The 17424-nt window shown below is 35.6% G+C and overlaps 1 protein-coding gene across 17 annotated transcripts in view; it reads right to left on the reverse strand.

Annotated features, from left to right (window-relative positions):
• The window catches only part of LOC102584867 (uncharacterized), a 35842-nt gene that overhangs the window by 14100 nt on the left and 4318 nt on the right, over positions 1 to 17424 (reverse strand). For 8 of the 17 annotated variants that reach the window (XR_001474611.1, XR_001474612.1, XR_001474610.1 and 5 more), the window contains exon 4: positions 2893 to 2959. The exons of 6 other annotated variants lie outside the window; for them this stretch is intronic. The gene's annotated coding sequence lies outside the window, so the exon portion shown is untranslated. Of the gene's footprint in view, positions 1 to 2892; positions 2960 to 9436; positions 9504 to 14582; positions 14851 to 17424 lie in introns of those variants that run through there. 3 more of the 17 variants (XR_001474608.1, XR_001474607.1, XM_006356711.2) reach the window with 2 other exon arrangements.

Raw genomic sequence — 17424 nt, forward strand, 5'->3', positions numbered from 1 at the left:
GGGGGGGACAGGGGTGGGGGAGGGGGTAAGGGAGCCTCTAGGTTGAGAGTAGGGTCTTGAAACATAGGAACTTTATTGGGGGACGTCCATCAGCAATGAAGAAATAACTTTGGCTCTAAAAAGTTGTGCTGACTTACAGGCTCCAGGACGTGACAGATTCAATGCCTTTTTTTTTCAAGAAAGCTTGGCAGACTATCAAGGTGGAAATTACAGAGGAGTGAAAGAAGTATTTCAGCACAAGAAGATGTTTAGAGCCATTAATTGCACAAATGTCACTCTCATACCAAAGGTAAAAAATCCTTCTTCCATCAAAGAATATAGACCTATAGCCTGTTGCACAATGTTGTATAAGCTAATCTCTCTCTAAAGTGCTTACCAATAGACTTCAAACAATCATGGCCCCTTCAATAGATAATAGTCCGACAACTTTTGTATTAGGGAGGGCAATCATTTATAATATCTTATTGAGCCATGAACTGATAAAGGGATATGGGATGAAGAACATGTCTCCCAGATGTATGCTTAAGATAGACATATGCAAAAAGCTTATGATTCCTTGGAATGGGGTTTTCTAGCAAATTCTTACTGCTCTGTACTTCCTATGGTGTTTGTGGATTAGATTCTAATGTGTGTTAACACTGTATCATATTCAATTGTGATCAATGGTCATCCTACCAGCCCTTTCATGCAAAAAAGGGTTGAGATAGGGAGTTCCCCTATCTCCTCTATCGTTTGTCTTGGCCATGGAATACTTGAGTAAATCCTTAAAACTCCTCAGCTTTCAATACCTATTCAAGTACCATCCTAAATGCAGTAGGTTAAACCTGATTCAACTAGGCTTTGCTAATGATCTTCTATTATTCTGCAAAGGAGATGTCCAATCAATCCAGTTACTCTTCACTAAATTCCAAGAATTCCCTAAAGCTTCCAGTCTTATTGCAAATCCCTCTAAAAGTTCCCTTTATTGTGCTGGTGTGTCAACTCAGATGCAACAAGTTATCCAAACTGTCCTGAGATTCAGTATTGGTGTTTTACCTTGCAAATATTTGGGAGTACCTCTGAGTTCAAAACGAATCTCCATTGTACAATGCCAACCTCTTTGACAGAAGATCCTTGGCAGAATCAAATCTTGGACCACTAGATTTTTGTCCTATGCTGGTAAGACTCAACTTATAAAGTCTGTCTTGTTCTCCATCCAAATTTTTTGGTCCCAGATCTTAGTTCTGCCGAAAGAAGTGGTAAAGCTAATTGAAGCAACTTGCAAAAACTTCTTATAGATGGGAGGGCACTGATGTCAAAGAAAGCTTTATTAGCTTGGGATAGAATATGCTATCCTAAGTCAGCTGGTGGCCTAAACATTCTTGACATTTCTATTTTCTACTTGGAATAAGGCAGTAATAGCTAAGCTCCTATGGAACATTTGCAATAACATAGATAAGCTATGGGTAAAATGAATCCATATCTACTATGGAGGGGGGAGGAACTTACTGGAAGATCTACCAAAGCAGGCAGTCTGGTCTACTCAAAAGATCCTCCAACCAACAAAATTTCATTAGAGCAGGATATGCTATAACAGATATCCACAAAATGTCATACTTCTCCACCAAAGAATTCTACAACAAGTTTGAGAGGTCAGTACTAGAAGGGAGAAAACTAACTTGTAATAATATGGGCTTGCCCATGTGGGTGTTTATGCTGCAACTAGCTGAGCAAGAGACTTGCCACTCGAGATAGATTACACAAATGGGGTGTATAAACAAGTCTGAATCATCCTCTTTGCGAAAAGGAAAATGAGACAATTGCACACTTATTCTTTGAATGTGATGTATCCGCAGATATGGAAGATGTTGTTGCCATGGTTGAATATCAATAGAGACCCTATGCAATGGAATGATGAACTCATATGGACTGAGAAATGGGCAAAAGGAAGAAAGCCAAGAAAATGTATGTACAGAATGATGCTAGCAGGAGCAGTATACCATATCTGGAGAGAGGAACATGTGTATCTTCCAGCAAAAAAGTCAACCAAAGATCTTGATAAGAAACACCATTCAAGAGATCCATTATAAGACACAAAGTGAGAGTAGAGTAGAAACTTGCTTAGTGAATTTTAAGGGATATCATGCATAATGCAGCAATGGCTATCTATAGCTATTTGGTTTAGTAGCTTGAACTGACTGCTGGGACGATTGTCTGTTAGCATGTTCACCCCTTGTACTTCGATTCACACTATAATACAACTACTCACCCAAAAAAAAAGGAACATAAGATTTTGAATTAATGGGCTCCTCCCAAGCCCTTTGTGCGATCTCTGAAATGATGATAGTTCTATCTAAGAACACCTTACCGGTAGAAGTTGAGCTTTACTAGTTCTATAATCCCGAAAATGAGGAATAGTTAGAAAAATTGAAGCAATGCAAGAATATGCATATGTTTCTTAGGGGATAGCTCTATTGCACGATCCAAAGTATGAAAGAAAGGAAATATTTCCTAAGCACTCTGTAGCCTCCCCTTATAATTGTGGCGCGCTTCACACCCATAAAAAGGACTACTAGATGCGGCTTTTTAGACATCTTAGGAGACTTTCACGACCCGATTCTACACCCTAGCCAGACACGGTACTTGAAATCACAAGTGATCCCTAGCTAACCCTTGGCATAGCACATCTAAGCATATCATATGAAAACTAAAGCGAAAGTTGTAAGCTAAAATCATAATTGAAACAGATTTCAGAAATAACTCTATTACAACTGAATACTAATGTCTCAAACACTATAAACTAAATAAAACGAGTTGTCGGGACAAGACTCTGGACTGCCTAAAAGCTAACACAACTGAACTGAAAAAAATCTAATGAGTCATAACTGAAGTCCTCTGAATGGGAGGACTCACCACAATATTGAAAGCAGAGAAACTTAGTGAAACGTCTTCCCGCGAGCCTGAATCATTGTGCTGGAATCTACATCATAAAACGATGCAGCATCAATACATGGAATGTATTGGTATGCAAGGTAAGTAATTCAAGAAATCATGTTATTGGATCATAAAAATGGTGAATATGAAAGTAGGCTTATAAACCTTAACTATAAAATTGATTTCATGAAAACTGGGGAATTTTAGACATGAGGATGAAAGGAATTCCTCCTTAAAATCTTACATACCATAATTGCATCAAAATACCCAAGAAAACTAGAATCTTGGAAGAAGAAGAATCACGAAACCCTTTTTGAACCTTGGAGATTAGTTCTTGGGGTCTTTTTCTTGGAAATCTATGAATATCATGAGTGGGAGGTATTAATTCGTGTTAAGATGAAGAAATTATGAAATTCTACGGTCAAACCACACCTTCAATGGTGGATGAACCTTGGAGAAAGTTAGTTTCTTGAGAACTTCTCCTTCTAGAGTAAGTTTATGAACTAGGGAGGTGAACCACAACTTTGGGGTCTTTTATACGCTTTCTGACGTGCACTATCACAGATAACGTCTTGGGCACGCAGCCAGCGCGCGGCATGGCAGCAGAGGCTACCTCATTGCGCTAGTGTGCTACCGGCGCAACTCATGCACAGCAAGACAGTTTCTAGTGAAATAAGCATCACTTTGTGTACTATTATCGCATTGATCAACGGTTTGGTGCGTTCGAAACTAAACTCAAATACCTTCAATTTGATAGGTCATGGGTCACCTAACTCTTCATATGTTGAAAGATATGGTCGTTTGAAGTTGACCCTTGCATGATCTCTAGTGAAAAACTTAGCTGGTAGAATGGATTTGAACTTGACTTGGTGTTAGTGGTACCTTACGACCCTAAAACACATACGACACACTTACCACACTTAATAAAGGACCTTAACATATATGTACAACCTAGAAATCATCAGGTTTGTGCTTATACGCATACGAAACATAGTTCAAATCTTTGCTTGGAAGTTGTAGGGTGTTACAATATGTCCCCTTTGGATCATTCGTCCTCGAATGAAGATCATAGCTAGAATAGATATGTGAATAGAGTAAGCAAAGATTTATTTGGGATATTTGTTCTATCTACTAGCATAAAGTAAATTGTACTAAAAATAGGGTTTTAGCAATCCACAATAGGAAATGTAGAAGCACGAGCAAAGAGCGCAAGAATTAGCACAGGCATGAAGAAAATAAACATAGAAATGAACTTTCCCTCTATTGGCCTCCAAAAGACTTGATAATGGAACTCTGGAAGGAATCATAGGCAAAATTCATGTGAGACACCAACATGGATCCATAAAGTATGAACGATATAGATTGAACATGGGTCACACCCCATCTAAAGGTCTTGATAGGAAACTGGGTACTATGGGGATAGGGTAAGAATCTTCTATATGATTTAAGTGATACAACTGTTGACTTTTAAGTTTAGAAACACTTCTCAACTACGCTTCTTCTTTGGCATACTACCCTTCAATAGTTGCAACTTATAGCCCTTACAAGAATATATGTGACTACTACTTGCATGAGGTCTGAGTCTAACTGCATGCTCCCACCATGTTCAAGCCTAACTTGGAGTCACAAAGTGTTACGCGTAAGATGAATGTACTAATCCTATATTTCTGTAGGAAATTCCATACCAAGAATATTACTTCTTCTTACCACACCATTCAACCAAGTTCAAATTAAGAAACTACTAGTGCATAATGAATTCATCCATATGTTATCAACATAATATTCAAGCTTGTCACTATAACCACTTCATGGACTTCAAGGTAACAAACCCATCTAATAGTCTTTATCTTTCCTAGCGTCTTTATCTATATCTATATTACCTTAAAAGCATGAACTCCTAACTTGAATGTTAAATTACTATAATATCCCTAACTTAGGTTGTGACATTTTCGATGAGTTGTGACTTTTTTGATAAGTTGGGACTTTTTTCCTAAGGGTTCTGATTTTTAATGAGTTGTGACTTTTCCAAAGAGTTGTGACTTTTCCAAAGGGTTGTGACTTCTCGGGAAGGTCAGAACTTTTCAGATAAGACACAAAAAACAATTGTTCATACTACCCTTTGTTGACTATAAATAGAGGGACTTCCTCTCATTTTTCAACCGCAATTTTTTTTTTTAATCTTCTAATCTTCTTCTTCTTGCATTTTAAAATTCTTTGTGTGATTTATTGTCGTTGAGTAAGTTCAAAGTTTAGCGGAATATGGGGTACCACTATTGAAAGTTGAATTACAAAAAATACCCTTTATAAGTTTAATTACCTATATCTAAAAAGTAAAATTATACTCTACTGCAAAATTGTTTTCTTTAAATTGTTTTTATTAGAAAATTACTTCCCTATCAAAAATTAGTATTTAATATTTATTTAACAGTGAACATACCTCCTACGTTTCAAAGCTTCTGGTCTTTTGGTTCTCTTCCATTATTAGGAGTTATTGAATTTTCCAATTTATTATGATAAAAATTCTATATTAAACAAAAAAACTTATAAATGGGAATGCACATAACCTTCACGTTGAAATATACATTAGTAGAAACCTCCAAAATTATTAGGTATGTTCTTTTTTCGATTTATATATTATTTGCACTATTTTTGTTTTTAACTATTTTCTTATTTGCTTTAAATACTCATTTTCATAACCCATATTTAATTACTTATTTAATTGTTACTTTTAATATTTATAACTCTCATGCTTTTCATATTCATAACTTCTAAGTCTTTTATTTAAAACTTTCTTATTTTTTCTAATACTCCTCCATTTTCATCTATCTAAATTCATCTTACTGGTTTCATGAGACCCCTATCCAAGATTATACATCTCATTCAATAATAAAGCAGTGAAATACTTGTATCATTATTGTACTATTTGTCATTTGATCATGTTTGAATTTGATTCAATGAAGAAGACATTGAATTTTGATTGGTTATGGGAGAAGGTGTAGACAAGACTCAAAAAATTATGTACTAATTATGTATTTATTTCACATCTACTATATTCTTTTGAATAAAGTCTTAACAAGGATGTGTATGTTGTATTTATTTTTTTTGTATTTTTGTCTCTATTAAACTTTTTTAAATTTGATTTCTATGAATTTCTGATCATACTAAGTCTGTATTTTATTTTTGGCTCAAATTAGTCATTAATGACTTTTTATTAGAACTGTACTACCATTAACTACTACTATTAACTACTGTTCAAATAAACAATTTATTGCTTAAAATGAATTAAGTTTAGACATTATCATACGGCCCTCATTTGGTGTTTCTTCTCACTGTTTTAAAGATTCATTTTTAATTAATATATTTTATTACTCATTACATATATATTTCATAAAATTTTAATCCATTTAATGAATTTAAAAAATTTACATGGGATACACATGCAACGCACGTGCCCATATACTAGTAAGCTAAAATTTACAAGGACTACTACCAAGAGAAACACCAAGACTTTACATCAAAATATTTCATACAATAGATCCTTGATCTCCCTCCACTTTTATAACCTTAGGTAGAATAAGCATACCCTAATCTTCCCAATGTAAAGACAACTACCTTTTCATCTAAAACCATCATTCAGTTGTTACCAACACCACTATCGCAACATCGGGAGGTTACTAAAGGACTAAGGTACGAGGATCTAGAATAAGAGAGATACTATTAAATTATAGATTATAATTCTCATTACTTTAACACTCCTAAATGGGGCCTGAAGAGAAAAGTATAATAGGCATGAATATGTCATGTACTTGAACATAAACCATACGTAGAGAGGCTTTCTAAGCATAGAATATGGCTTAACCATCCATAACCACCATGAGTGAATGTAAGTAGGATTTAGAACAATGAGATCATAGGCACAAGTTGTTCAAGAAATCTGAAATGAAAACATACATACGTATTCTGATTTCACTTATCACCAAGAATATATCATGAATACATAGAACTGGGCATACTGAAAAATCATGGGAGCATACATCATAAATCTTACATTATAGAGCTAGAAGTCATTGATTCATGGAGTAATATGGGTGTCGTTGTTCTGAAGCTATTGCTCTAAAATTTGAGCACGGGAATGAACATTTATGAAGTTCATGAGTATGGGTCATGGGTCATAGGTCATGGGCATGACACTAACGAGCAAGAGATGAGTAGAATGTCAAAATGACTGAAATATGAGGAATACTCTAGAGTAGAAATGCATTGCTATCTCATCATAACTCCTGAAATGCAATACAATCTGATTCACAAGTCTTGATTTGGTTCTTTTCTCCCTATCATCTCCCCCTTAGATCAAAGCCGACATTCCAAGCCTGTGGGCCAATTCCATATCCTATCAACTCACCGATAATATACACATAAACACTCATCTTACTCGATCAAACTATATTTGGAAGATGCTAGCTTCATTATAAGATTATTCCTTTTAGACATACCAGTCTCAATTGATTCAAGCTTCTTTAATCAATCATATAACTTACACATTAGCAAACATAACCAATTCCCCTAGCACCTCATAATCTAATCTTTCTTGTTATCCTACTGACATCACACCTCTAAGTTCATATCCCTCTGAATAAACGGAGAAGAAAGCATCACAAAGAAACACAACCTATCTATCTCTAAATCCTCGATTCAACTCTTAAGAACATTATAGAAGACATACTCAAACATACTATATTAGAACACATAATACTTAAATAATCTTAGAATATCATGGAAGCACATATTACCTTGGGTTCACTTCTATCTTCCTAATGCTTAAGGATCTCTTTTATCCATTGACTTAGTCACCATTCATTGTCATACCTAGGAATCACATCTATATCATACTGCACCATCACACTTGTTGAAAATTCGTAAACTTATATTCTTACATATGCTATTTTAAGCCTACTAAAACTAGCATCACTAACCCCAAACCATCATTTATTTCCACCTTGGTGATCATTCACATTTCAATCTTAGTGTCTAACACCAAAAATGCACAACAACCCAACTTCACATACTATTCTGGCTTAGTAACTACCAGATAAAATTGAGAAACACGAGTACACTCTAAAACCTCATACTAATAATAGTCGATTTTAATCTTAAAGTTTATCTAATTATAATACATTAGCATATCCTTCTTTCACACATTACCACTACATATTCATCTGTATGTCTAAACTATATTCATAGCTCTATAAGCATCAAGCGGTTCCTTTTTAGAATTACAAAGTGAAGCCTAGATATATCAATCCATAAACACTTTATTATACTTTCATTAATGACCTATATCATAAACTCCCTTCCTAGTTCAACCATAATCTAAGTCAGCTTAACCAATGACTCATTTTCTACTTCCCACCATGAGATCTACATCAACTTACTACCCCTTAGTCAACACTTGAATACATATCACCTCAATTATAAGTAAATGGATACATAACTTCTATACATATATATACTACACTTTGATAACTCATTATCCCAACCGTAAGGAATACTACGATTCTAGATTTACACTTCTAAGTTTGGGTCATTCTACTAATAAATCATTACATCCCAAATCACATTATCTTATGGGTGATAATACTATCCAAGAATCTGGACACATACTTCTCCTTTCATGATGTTCTATGGAATGGAGGATTATAGAAGAATCTGAATGCAGATCATATTTTCGCTCAACAACACAATTCACATATATAAGAACGTAAGATATTGAATTAATGGGGTAAAACACACTAATGGGCTCCCCTCAAGCCCTTTGAGGGATCTCTGAAATGATGATAGTTCTATTTGAAGACACCTTATTAGGAGGAATTGAGCTTCACTACTTCTATCACACTGAAGATGAGGAATAGTTAGAAAAATTGAAGCAACGCACGAATATGCATATGTTTCTTAGGTGATAACTCTATAGCACGATTTAGAGTAGGAAAGAAAGGAAATATTTCCTAAACATCCTATAGCCACGAATCTGCTTATGTTTCTTAGGTGATAACCCCGTTGCACGATTTAGAGTATGAAAGAAAGGAAATATTTCCTAAAACTCCTGTAGTCTCCCCTTATAAAAGTGGTGCCCTTCACACCCATAAAAAGGACTTCTAGATGTGGCTTTCAGACATCGTAGGACACTTGAACCTAATGCTCTAATGCCAAGTTTGTGACAACCTGATTCTACACCCTAGCTGAGACACGGTACTTGGAACCACAAGTGATCCCAAGCTAACCCTTGGCATAAAATATTTAAGCCTATCATATGAAAAGTGAAGCGGAAGCTATAAACTAAAATCATAATTGAAATATATTTCAAATATAAATTTATTACAACTGAATACTAATGTTTGAAAGTCTTTAAAGCGAACAAAACGATATGTCAGGACAAGACCCCAGACTGCTCGAAAGCTAACAGAACTGAAGTGAATAAAATCTAATGACTCATAACTGAAGTCCTCTGAATGCGAGGAGGACTCACCACAATATTAAATGTAGAGGAACTTAGTGCAGCGTATTCCCGCGAATCTGAATCAGTGTGCTGAAATCTACATCATAAAATGATGTAGCGTCAATACATGGAATGTATTGGTATGCAGGGTAAATAATTCAAGAAATCATGTTGTTGGAATATAAAAATGGTGAATTTGAAAGTGGGCCTATAAACCTTAACTATAAAATTGAATTCAAGAAAACTGAGAAATTTTAGACATGAGGATGAAGAGAATTCCTCATTAGAGTCCTACATACCTTAATTGCTTCTAAATACCCAAGAAAACCAGATTCTTGGAAGAAGAAGAACCATGGAACCCTTCTTGAACCTTGGATATGAGTTCTTGAGGTTATTTCCTTGAAAATCTATGAATATCATGAGTAGGAGGCATTAATTCGTGTTAAGATGAAGAAATTATGAAATTATGTGGTAAAATCTTACCTTGGATGGTGGATGAACCTTGGAGAAAGTTAGTTTCTTGAGAAACCACGACTTTGGGGTCTTTGATAGGGTTTGTAACGTGCGCTATCGCGTAGATAACTTCTTGGGCCTGCAGCCGGCGTGCTGCAAGGCAGTAGTTGACGCCTCAGTGCGGCGCTAGCACGCAACCGGCGCAACTCGTGCACAGCAAGATAGTGTCTAGTAAAATGGGAATTACATTGTGTACAAATATCGTATTGATGAAAAGTTGGAAGCGTTAGAAACTAGACTCAAATACCTTTGATTTGATAGGTCATGCGTCACCTAACTCTACATATGTTGAGAGATATGGCCGTTTGAAGTTGACTCTTACATGAACTTTTGCAAAAAAACTTAGCTGGTAGGAAGGTTTTGACCTTGGCTTGGTGTTTGAGGTACATTACGACCCTTGAACATACAATACACTGACCGCACTTAGTAAAGTACCTAATCATATATGTACAACTAAGAAATCATCAGGTTCAACCCTATATGCTTGGAAGTTGTAGGGCGTTATAATATTTCCCCTTAGGGATCATTCGTCCTCGAATGAAGATCAAAGCTAGAATAAATATGTGAATAGAGTAAATTAAGATTTATTTGGGCTATTTGTTCTATATACACTAGAATAAAGTAAATTGCACTAACAATAGGGGTCTAGCAATCCATAATAAGAAATGTAGAAGCACAAGCTAAGAGCGCAAGAATTAGCATAGGCATGAAGAAAATAAACAAAATGAACTTTGCATCTATTGGGATTTGTAATACTTGATAATGGAACTCTTATAATATTTCAATGGAAGGAATCATAGGCATATTTATGTGAGACACCAACATGGATCCATAAAGTATGAATGATATAGATAGAACATGGGTCACACCCCATCTAAAGGTACTTGATAGGAAACTCGGTACCATGGGCATGAGGTAAGAATAGTTCTATTATGACTTAAGTGATACACTTTTAAGCTTAGAAACACTTCTCAACTATGCTTCTTCTCTTGCATACTACCCCTCAACAATTGCAACTTATAACCCTCACAAGGATATATGTGACTACTTCTAATTAAGTCTGAGTCTAACTGCATGCTCTCACCATGTTCAAGCCTAACTTGGAGTCACAGTGTTACACGTAAGATGAATGTACTAATCCTATATTTCTGGAGGAAATTCCATACCAAGAATATTACTTCTTCTTACCGAACCATTCAACTAACCTCGAGTCCAAATTAAGAAACTACTAGTGCATAATGCATTCATCCATATGTTATCAACATAATATTCAAGCCTATCACTATAACCACTTCATGGACTTCAAGGTAACCAACCCATCTAATAGTCTCTATCTTTCTTAGCGTCTTTACAAGCTAAAATTTTCAAGGACTACTACCAAGAGACACCAAAACTTCTCATCTAACTATTTCATACAATAGATCCTTGATCTCGCTCCACTTCTAGAAGCTTAGGTAGAGTAAGCATACCCCAATCTTCCCAATAAGAGACAACTACCTTATCATCTAAAACCATCATTCGGCTGCTATCAACACCACTGTCGCAACATCGAGAGGGTCACTAAAGGACTAGAGTATTAGGATCCAAAATAAGAGAGATAATGTTAAATAATAGCTTATAATTATCATTACTTAACACTCATAAATGGGGGCCTAAAGAGAAGTGTAATAGGCATGAGTACGTCATGTACTTGAAGCATAAACCATACATAGAGAGGCATTGTAAGTGTAGAATATGTCATAACCATTCATCACCACCATGGGTGAACCTAAGTAGGATTTTGAACAATGAGATCATAGGCACGAGTTGTTCAAGAAATCTGATACGAAAACATACAAAATGTATTGTGATTTCACTTATCATCGAGAATGAATCACGAGTACATACGACTGAGCATACTGAGAAATCACGGGGGAATACATCATAAATTGTACATCATAGAGCTAGAAGACATGGTTCATGGAGTAATATAGGGGTCATTGTTCTAAAGCTATTGCTCTAGAATTGAGCATAGGCATGAATATGTACGAGGTCCATTAGTATGGGTCATGGGTTCTGGGGTGATGCTAACACGCAAGAGATGAGTAGAATGTCATAATGATTGAAATATGAGGAATACTCTAGAATAGAAATGAATTGATATATCATCATAACTCCTACTGAAATGCAATACAATCTGATTCACAAGACTTGAGTTGTGTCATTCTCCCTATCATCTCCTCTTAGATCAAAGTCGACATTCCAAGCATGTGCATATTCCATATCCTCTAAAACTCAGCAATAATATACATATGAATGCTTAACTTCTAAAGTAGGATTTAGAACAAATAGATCATAGGCATGAGTTGTTCAAGAAATCTGATATGAAAACATACAAAGCATATTGTCATTTCACTTATCACCAAAAATGTATCATGAGTACATAAGACTGAGTATGAGCATACTGAGAAATCATGGGGGCATACATCATAAATTGTACATCATAGAGCTAGAAGTCATGGAAGCATATAGTAATATGGGGGTCGTTGTTCTAAGGCTATTGCTCTAGAATTTAAGCATGGACATGAATCTGTATGAGGTCCATGAGAATGGGTCATGGACATGATGCTAACACCCAAGAGATGAGTAAAATGTCATTATGACTGAAATATGAGGAATACTAAAGAAATGAATTGTTATCTCATCATAACTCCTTCTAAAATGCATTACAATCAGATTCATAAGACTTGAATTGGTTCTTTCAACCTATCATCTCCCCCTTAGATCAAAGCCGACATTCCAAGCATGTGCCTATTCCATATCCTCTAAACTCAGTGATAATATACACATGACCGCTTTAATACTAGAACAAAAAGATGCTAGCTTCGTTATAAGATATTCCTTTTAGACATACCACCCTCAACTTATTCTAGTTTCTATAATCATCATCATATGACTTAAACTCTAGCAAACATAACCAATTCCCCTAGTACCTCATAATTTAATCTTTCTTGTTATCCTACTCACAGCCCACCTCTAAGTTCATATCCCTCTAAATCAATGGAGGATAAAGCTTCACTAAGAGACACAACTCCCTCAATCTCTTAATCCTCGATTCAACTCTTAAGAACACCATCTAAGACATACTCAAACATACAATCTTAGAACACATAACACTTAATAATCTTAGAATATCATGGAAGCACATATTACCTTGGGTTCACTTCTATCTTCCTAATGCTTAAGGATCTCTTTTATCCATTGACTTAGTCACCATTCATTATCTTACATACAGATCACATCTATATCATACTTGCACCATCACACTTTTTGGAAACTCATAAACTTATATTCTTACATATGCTATTTCAAGCCTACTAGATTGATTCCATAAAACTAACATCAATAACCCCAAACCATCATTTATTTCCACATTAGTTGATCATTCACATTTCAAACTTAGTGTCTAACACCAAACATTCATAACAATCCAACTCCACATACTATTCTAGCTTAATAGCTACTAGATAAAAATTGAGAAACACGAGTCCTCTAAAACCTCATACTAATAATAATCGATCTTCATCTTATAGTCTATCTAATTATAATACATTAGCATATCCTTCTTTCATACATCACCACTACTTATTCATCCGTATGTCTAAACTATATTCATAGCTCTATCAATATCAAACAGCTCCTTTTAGAATCATAAAGTGAAGCCTAGATATATCAATCCTTAACTGCTTTATACTTTCAGTTATGGCATGTATCATAAACTTCCTAGTTCAACCATAATCTAAGTCATCTTAACCACTAACTTATTTTCTACCTTCTACCATGAGATCTACATCAACTTACTACCCCTTAGTTAACACCTGAATACATATCACCTCAATTCTAAGTTAATGGATACATAACTTCTATACATATATACTACACTCTGATAATTCATTATCCTAACCTTTCTGAATACTATAGCTAGATTCACACTTATAATTTTGCGACATTCTATTAATAAATCATAACATCCCAAATCACACTATCTTATGGGTGACAATACTGTCCAAGAATCTGGATACATACTTTCTCCTTTCATGAATGTTCTATGTAACGAAGGATTATAGAAGAATCCAAATGCATGTCATTTTTTTGCTCAACAACACAATTCACATAAATAGAACTTAAAATTTTGAATTAATGGGCTAAAACACACTAATGGGCTCCTCTCAAGCCATTTGTGCAATCTCTGAAATGATGATAGTTCTATCTAAGAACACCTTATCCAGTAGGAATTGAGCCTAACTACTTCTATAACCTCGAAGATGAGGAATAGTTAAGAAAATTGAAGCAACACATGAATCTGCATATGTTTCTTAGGGGATACCTTGGTTGCACGATCTAGAGTATGAAAAAAAAGAAATATTTCCTAAACATCATGTAGCTTCCCCTTATAAGTGTGGTGCGCTTCACAACCATAAAAAGAACTACTAGATGAGGCTTTTCAGACATCCTAGGACACTTGAACCTAATGCTGAACCAAATGCTTTGATACCAACTTTGTCACGACCCGATTCTACACCCTAACCGAGACACGGTACTTGAAACCACAAGTGATCCCAAGCTAACCCTTGGCATAGCATACATATCAAAACATATCATATGAAAACTAAAGCGGAAGTTGTAAACTAAAATCATAATTGAAATAGATTTTAGAAATAAGTCTATTACAACTGAATACTATTGTCTGAAAGCCTCAAGCCTCTTAACTGAATAAAACAATTTGTCGGGACAAGACCACGGACTGCATGAAAGCTAACACAACTAAAGTTAATAAAATCCAATAACTCATAACTGAAGTCCTCTGAATGCGAGGAGGACTCACCACAATGTTGAAAGTAGGGGAACTTAGCGGAATGTCTTCCCGCAAATCTGAATCACTTTGTTGAAATCTATTCATAAAACGATGTAGTGTCAATATATGGAATGTATTGTTATGCAAGGTAAGTAATTCAAGAAATCATGTTATCGAATAATAAAAATGGTGAATTTGAAAGTGGGCTTATAAACCTTAACCATAAAATTGAATTCATGAAAACTGAGGAATTTTAGACATGAGGATGAAAGGAATTCCTCATTAGATTCCTAGATACCTTAATTGCTTCAAAATATCCAAGAAAACATGAATCTTGGAAGAAGAACCACGAAACCCCTCTTGAACCTTGGAGATGAGTTCTTGATGTCTTTTTCTTGAAAATCTATGAATATCATGAGTAGGGGGCATTAATTTGTGTTAAGATGAAGAAATTATGAAATTCTATGGTCAAATCTTATATTGGATGGTGGATGAACCTTGTAAAAAGTTAGTTTCTTGAGAACTTCTCTTTCTAGGGTAAATTTATGAACTAGGGAGGTGAACCACGACTTTGGGGTCTTTTATAGGGTTTCTGACGTACACTATTGCGCGGATAACGTATTAGGCGTGTGGCAAGGTAGTAGTCGCTTCCTCACGGCGCTAGCATGCAGCCGGCGCGCTGCTCGTGCAAAACAAGACAGTGTCTAGTAAAATGAGCATAACTTTGCGTACAAATATCGAATTTACGAATAGTTTGATGCGTTAGAAACTAGACTCAAATATCTTCAATTTGACAGGTCATGGGTCATCTAACCCTTCATGTGTTGAGAGATATGGTCGTTTGAAGCTGACCCTTGCATGAACTCTTGAGAAAAACTTAGCCGGAAGAAAGGTTTAGAACTAGGCTTGGTGTTTGAGGTACCTTACAACTCAAACACATACAATACACTTATCACACTTAGTAAACGACCTTAACATCTATGTACAACTTAGAAATCATCGGGTTCAGGCCTGGACGCATATAGAAGATGGTTCAAATTTCGCTTGGGAGTTGCAGGGAATTACAATGACCTTAGATAGGAAGGTGCGGAGAACACAAATTAGGGTAGAAGGTTAGCATGTAAGACTGCGTCCATACTAGTAGTAGAACTACGCTTATTGTTTCTTGTTCTTTGATTTTTGTTAATACCTCTGTGGTTTCTTGTATTTTGTTGTAGTTTGATTATAGTATTATTTGTTGTAGTGTTGTTCTGCTACTATTTGTTGTGTTTGTTATTATTTATTGTCTCTTGTACTTCAATTACGTCTTATTCTAGATTGTTTTTGTCTTTGAGATGAATGTCCATCGCAAACAACTTCTCTACCTCACCTCTTAGGTAGATGTAAGGTCAGTGTACATTCTACCCTCCTGTGACCCCCATTTTGTGGAACTACATAGGGCATGTTTTCTTGTTGTTGCTGCTGCATTAGGTACTCATGCTAGGGACACGAGCACACTTGCTTCTCGTTTTTATAGCTACTCCTGCAAAATACATCCCATTTCATTCACTCATTCAACTATATTTCCTACATAGCCTTAGATACTCGTGCTAGACACACATGCAAACTTAAGAATTGTTCTTATATGGGTACTGCTCAAGTTGCATTAAATAGGTTTTATGGTGAAGTTAAGATAAATGAACTGTATTGGTGGCCTTCAAATCAAATTAATGTATGAAATTTCTAGTAGATTTTATAAAAACAGCTTGATTAAGAAGCAGAACAATACCAGATTATCAATTACAGTAATGCAGGTATAGTAGAAGTTGTCACATGACACCAATTTTGCAAAAATGTTCCCCTTTTCTTGATGAACAAGCATTTCCAATCAACAATGAGTTTCATCTAAAATTTTGCTCGGCTTGCAGTTTTTTATGATCATAAATCAGAAAATTCAGATATTCTGTTTTATTTTATTGACACTGCCTTCAAATATGCATAAGCAGAAACAGTCAGGCACACTTGAATGTTGCTCATAGATGAGCCACTTTTCTTGCACTGAAATGGTTATAAGGTAAAAGTAAGAAAAAGATGAAGGAACTCTGCTGCACAAAATTTGTATACGAACTTGCTCACTAATATGGGACATATCTTTAAGAAGACTACTTAATGACTGGGAGGTGGAGAGGGTGGCAGCGCTACTGGAAAAACTAGCTGGAATGATTGTAACTACAACAGCAACAGACAAGATCCTGTGAAAACATAGCAAGGATGGAGTCTTCTCAGTCAACAATGCCTACAAAAGAGGACTAATGGGGATGACAGGGACCCCAAAATATAATTGGAACTCCTTTTGGAAGAGTGACATTCCTACAAAAGTAAAGTGTTTCACCTGGTTAGTGATATTTAACAGAAGAAGTTCTACAAAAGAAAGGCAGACAACTGGTTCCTAGGTGTTTTTTGTGCAACTTGACAGGGGAAACAAATAACCATCTCTTCCTGCATTGTAAGTTTACTGCTCAAATTTGGAACTTGTTTCTCAACATCACAAGCATGAACTGGACAATGCCAGAACATACATCAGATCTGTTGAGCTGCTGGATTAGGAGGGGAGGCAGTAAGAGTCAAAAGAGATGGTGGAAGCTAATACCATCATGTGTATGGTGGTCAGTCTGGAAAGAAAGAAATGGAA

Source organism: Solanum tuberosum, unplaced genomic scaffold (assembly GCF_000226075.1).
Source record: "Solanum tuberosum cultivar DM 1-3 516 R44 unplaced genomic scaffold, SolTub_3.0 scf00229, whole genome shotgun sequence".
NCBI classification, from domain to species: domain Eukaryota; kingdom Viridiplantae; phylum Streptophyta; class Magnoliopsida; order Solanales; family Solanaceae; genus Solanum; species Solanum tuberosum.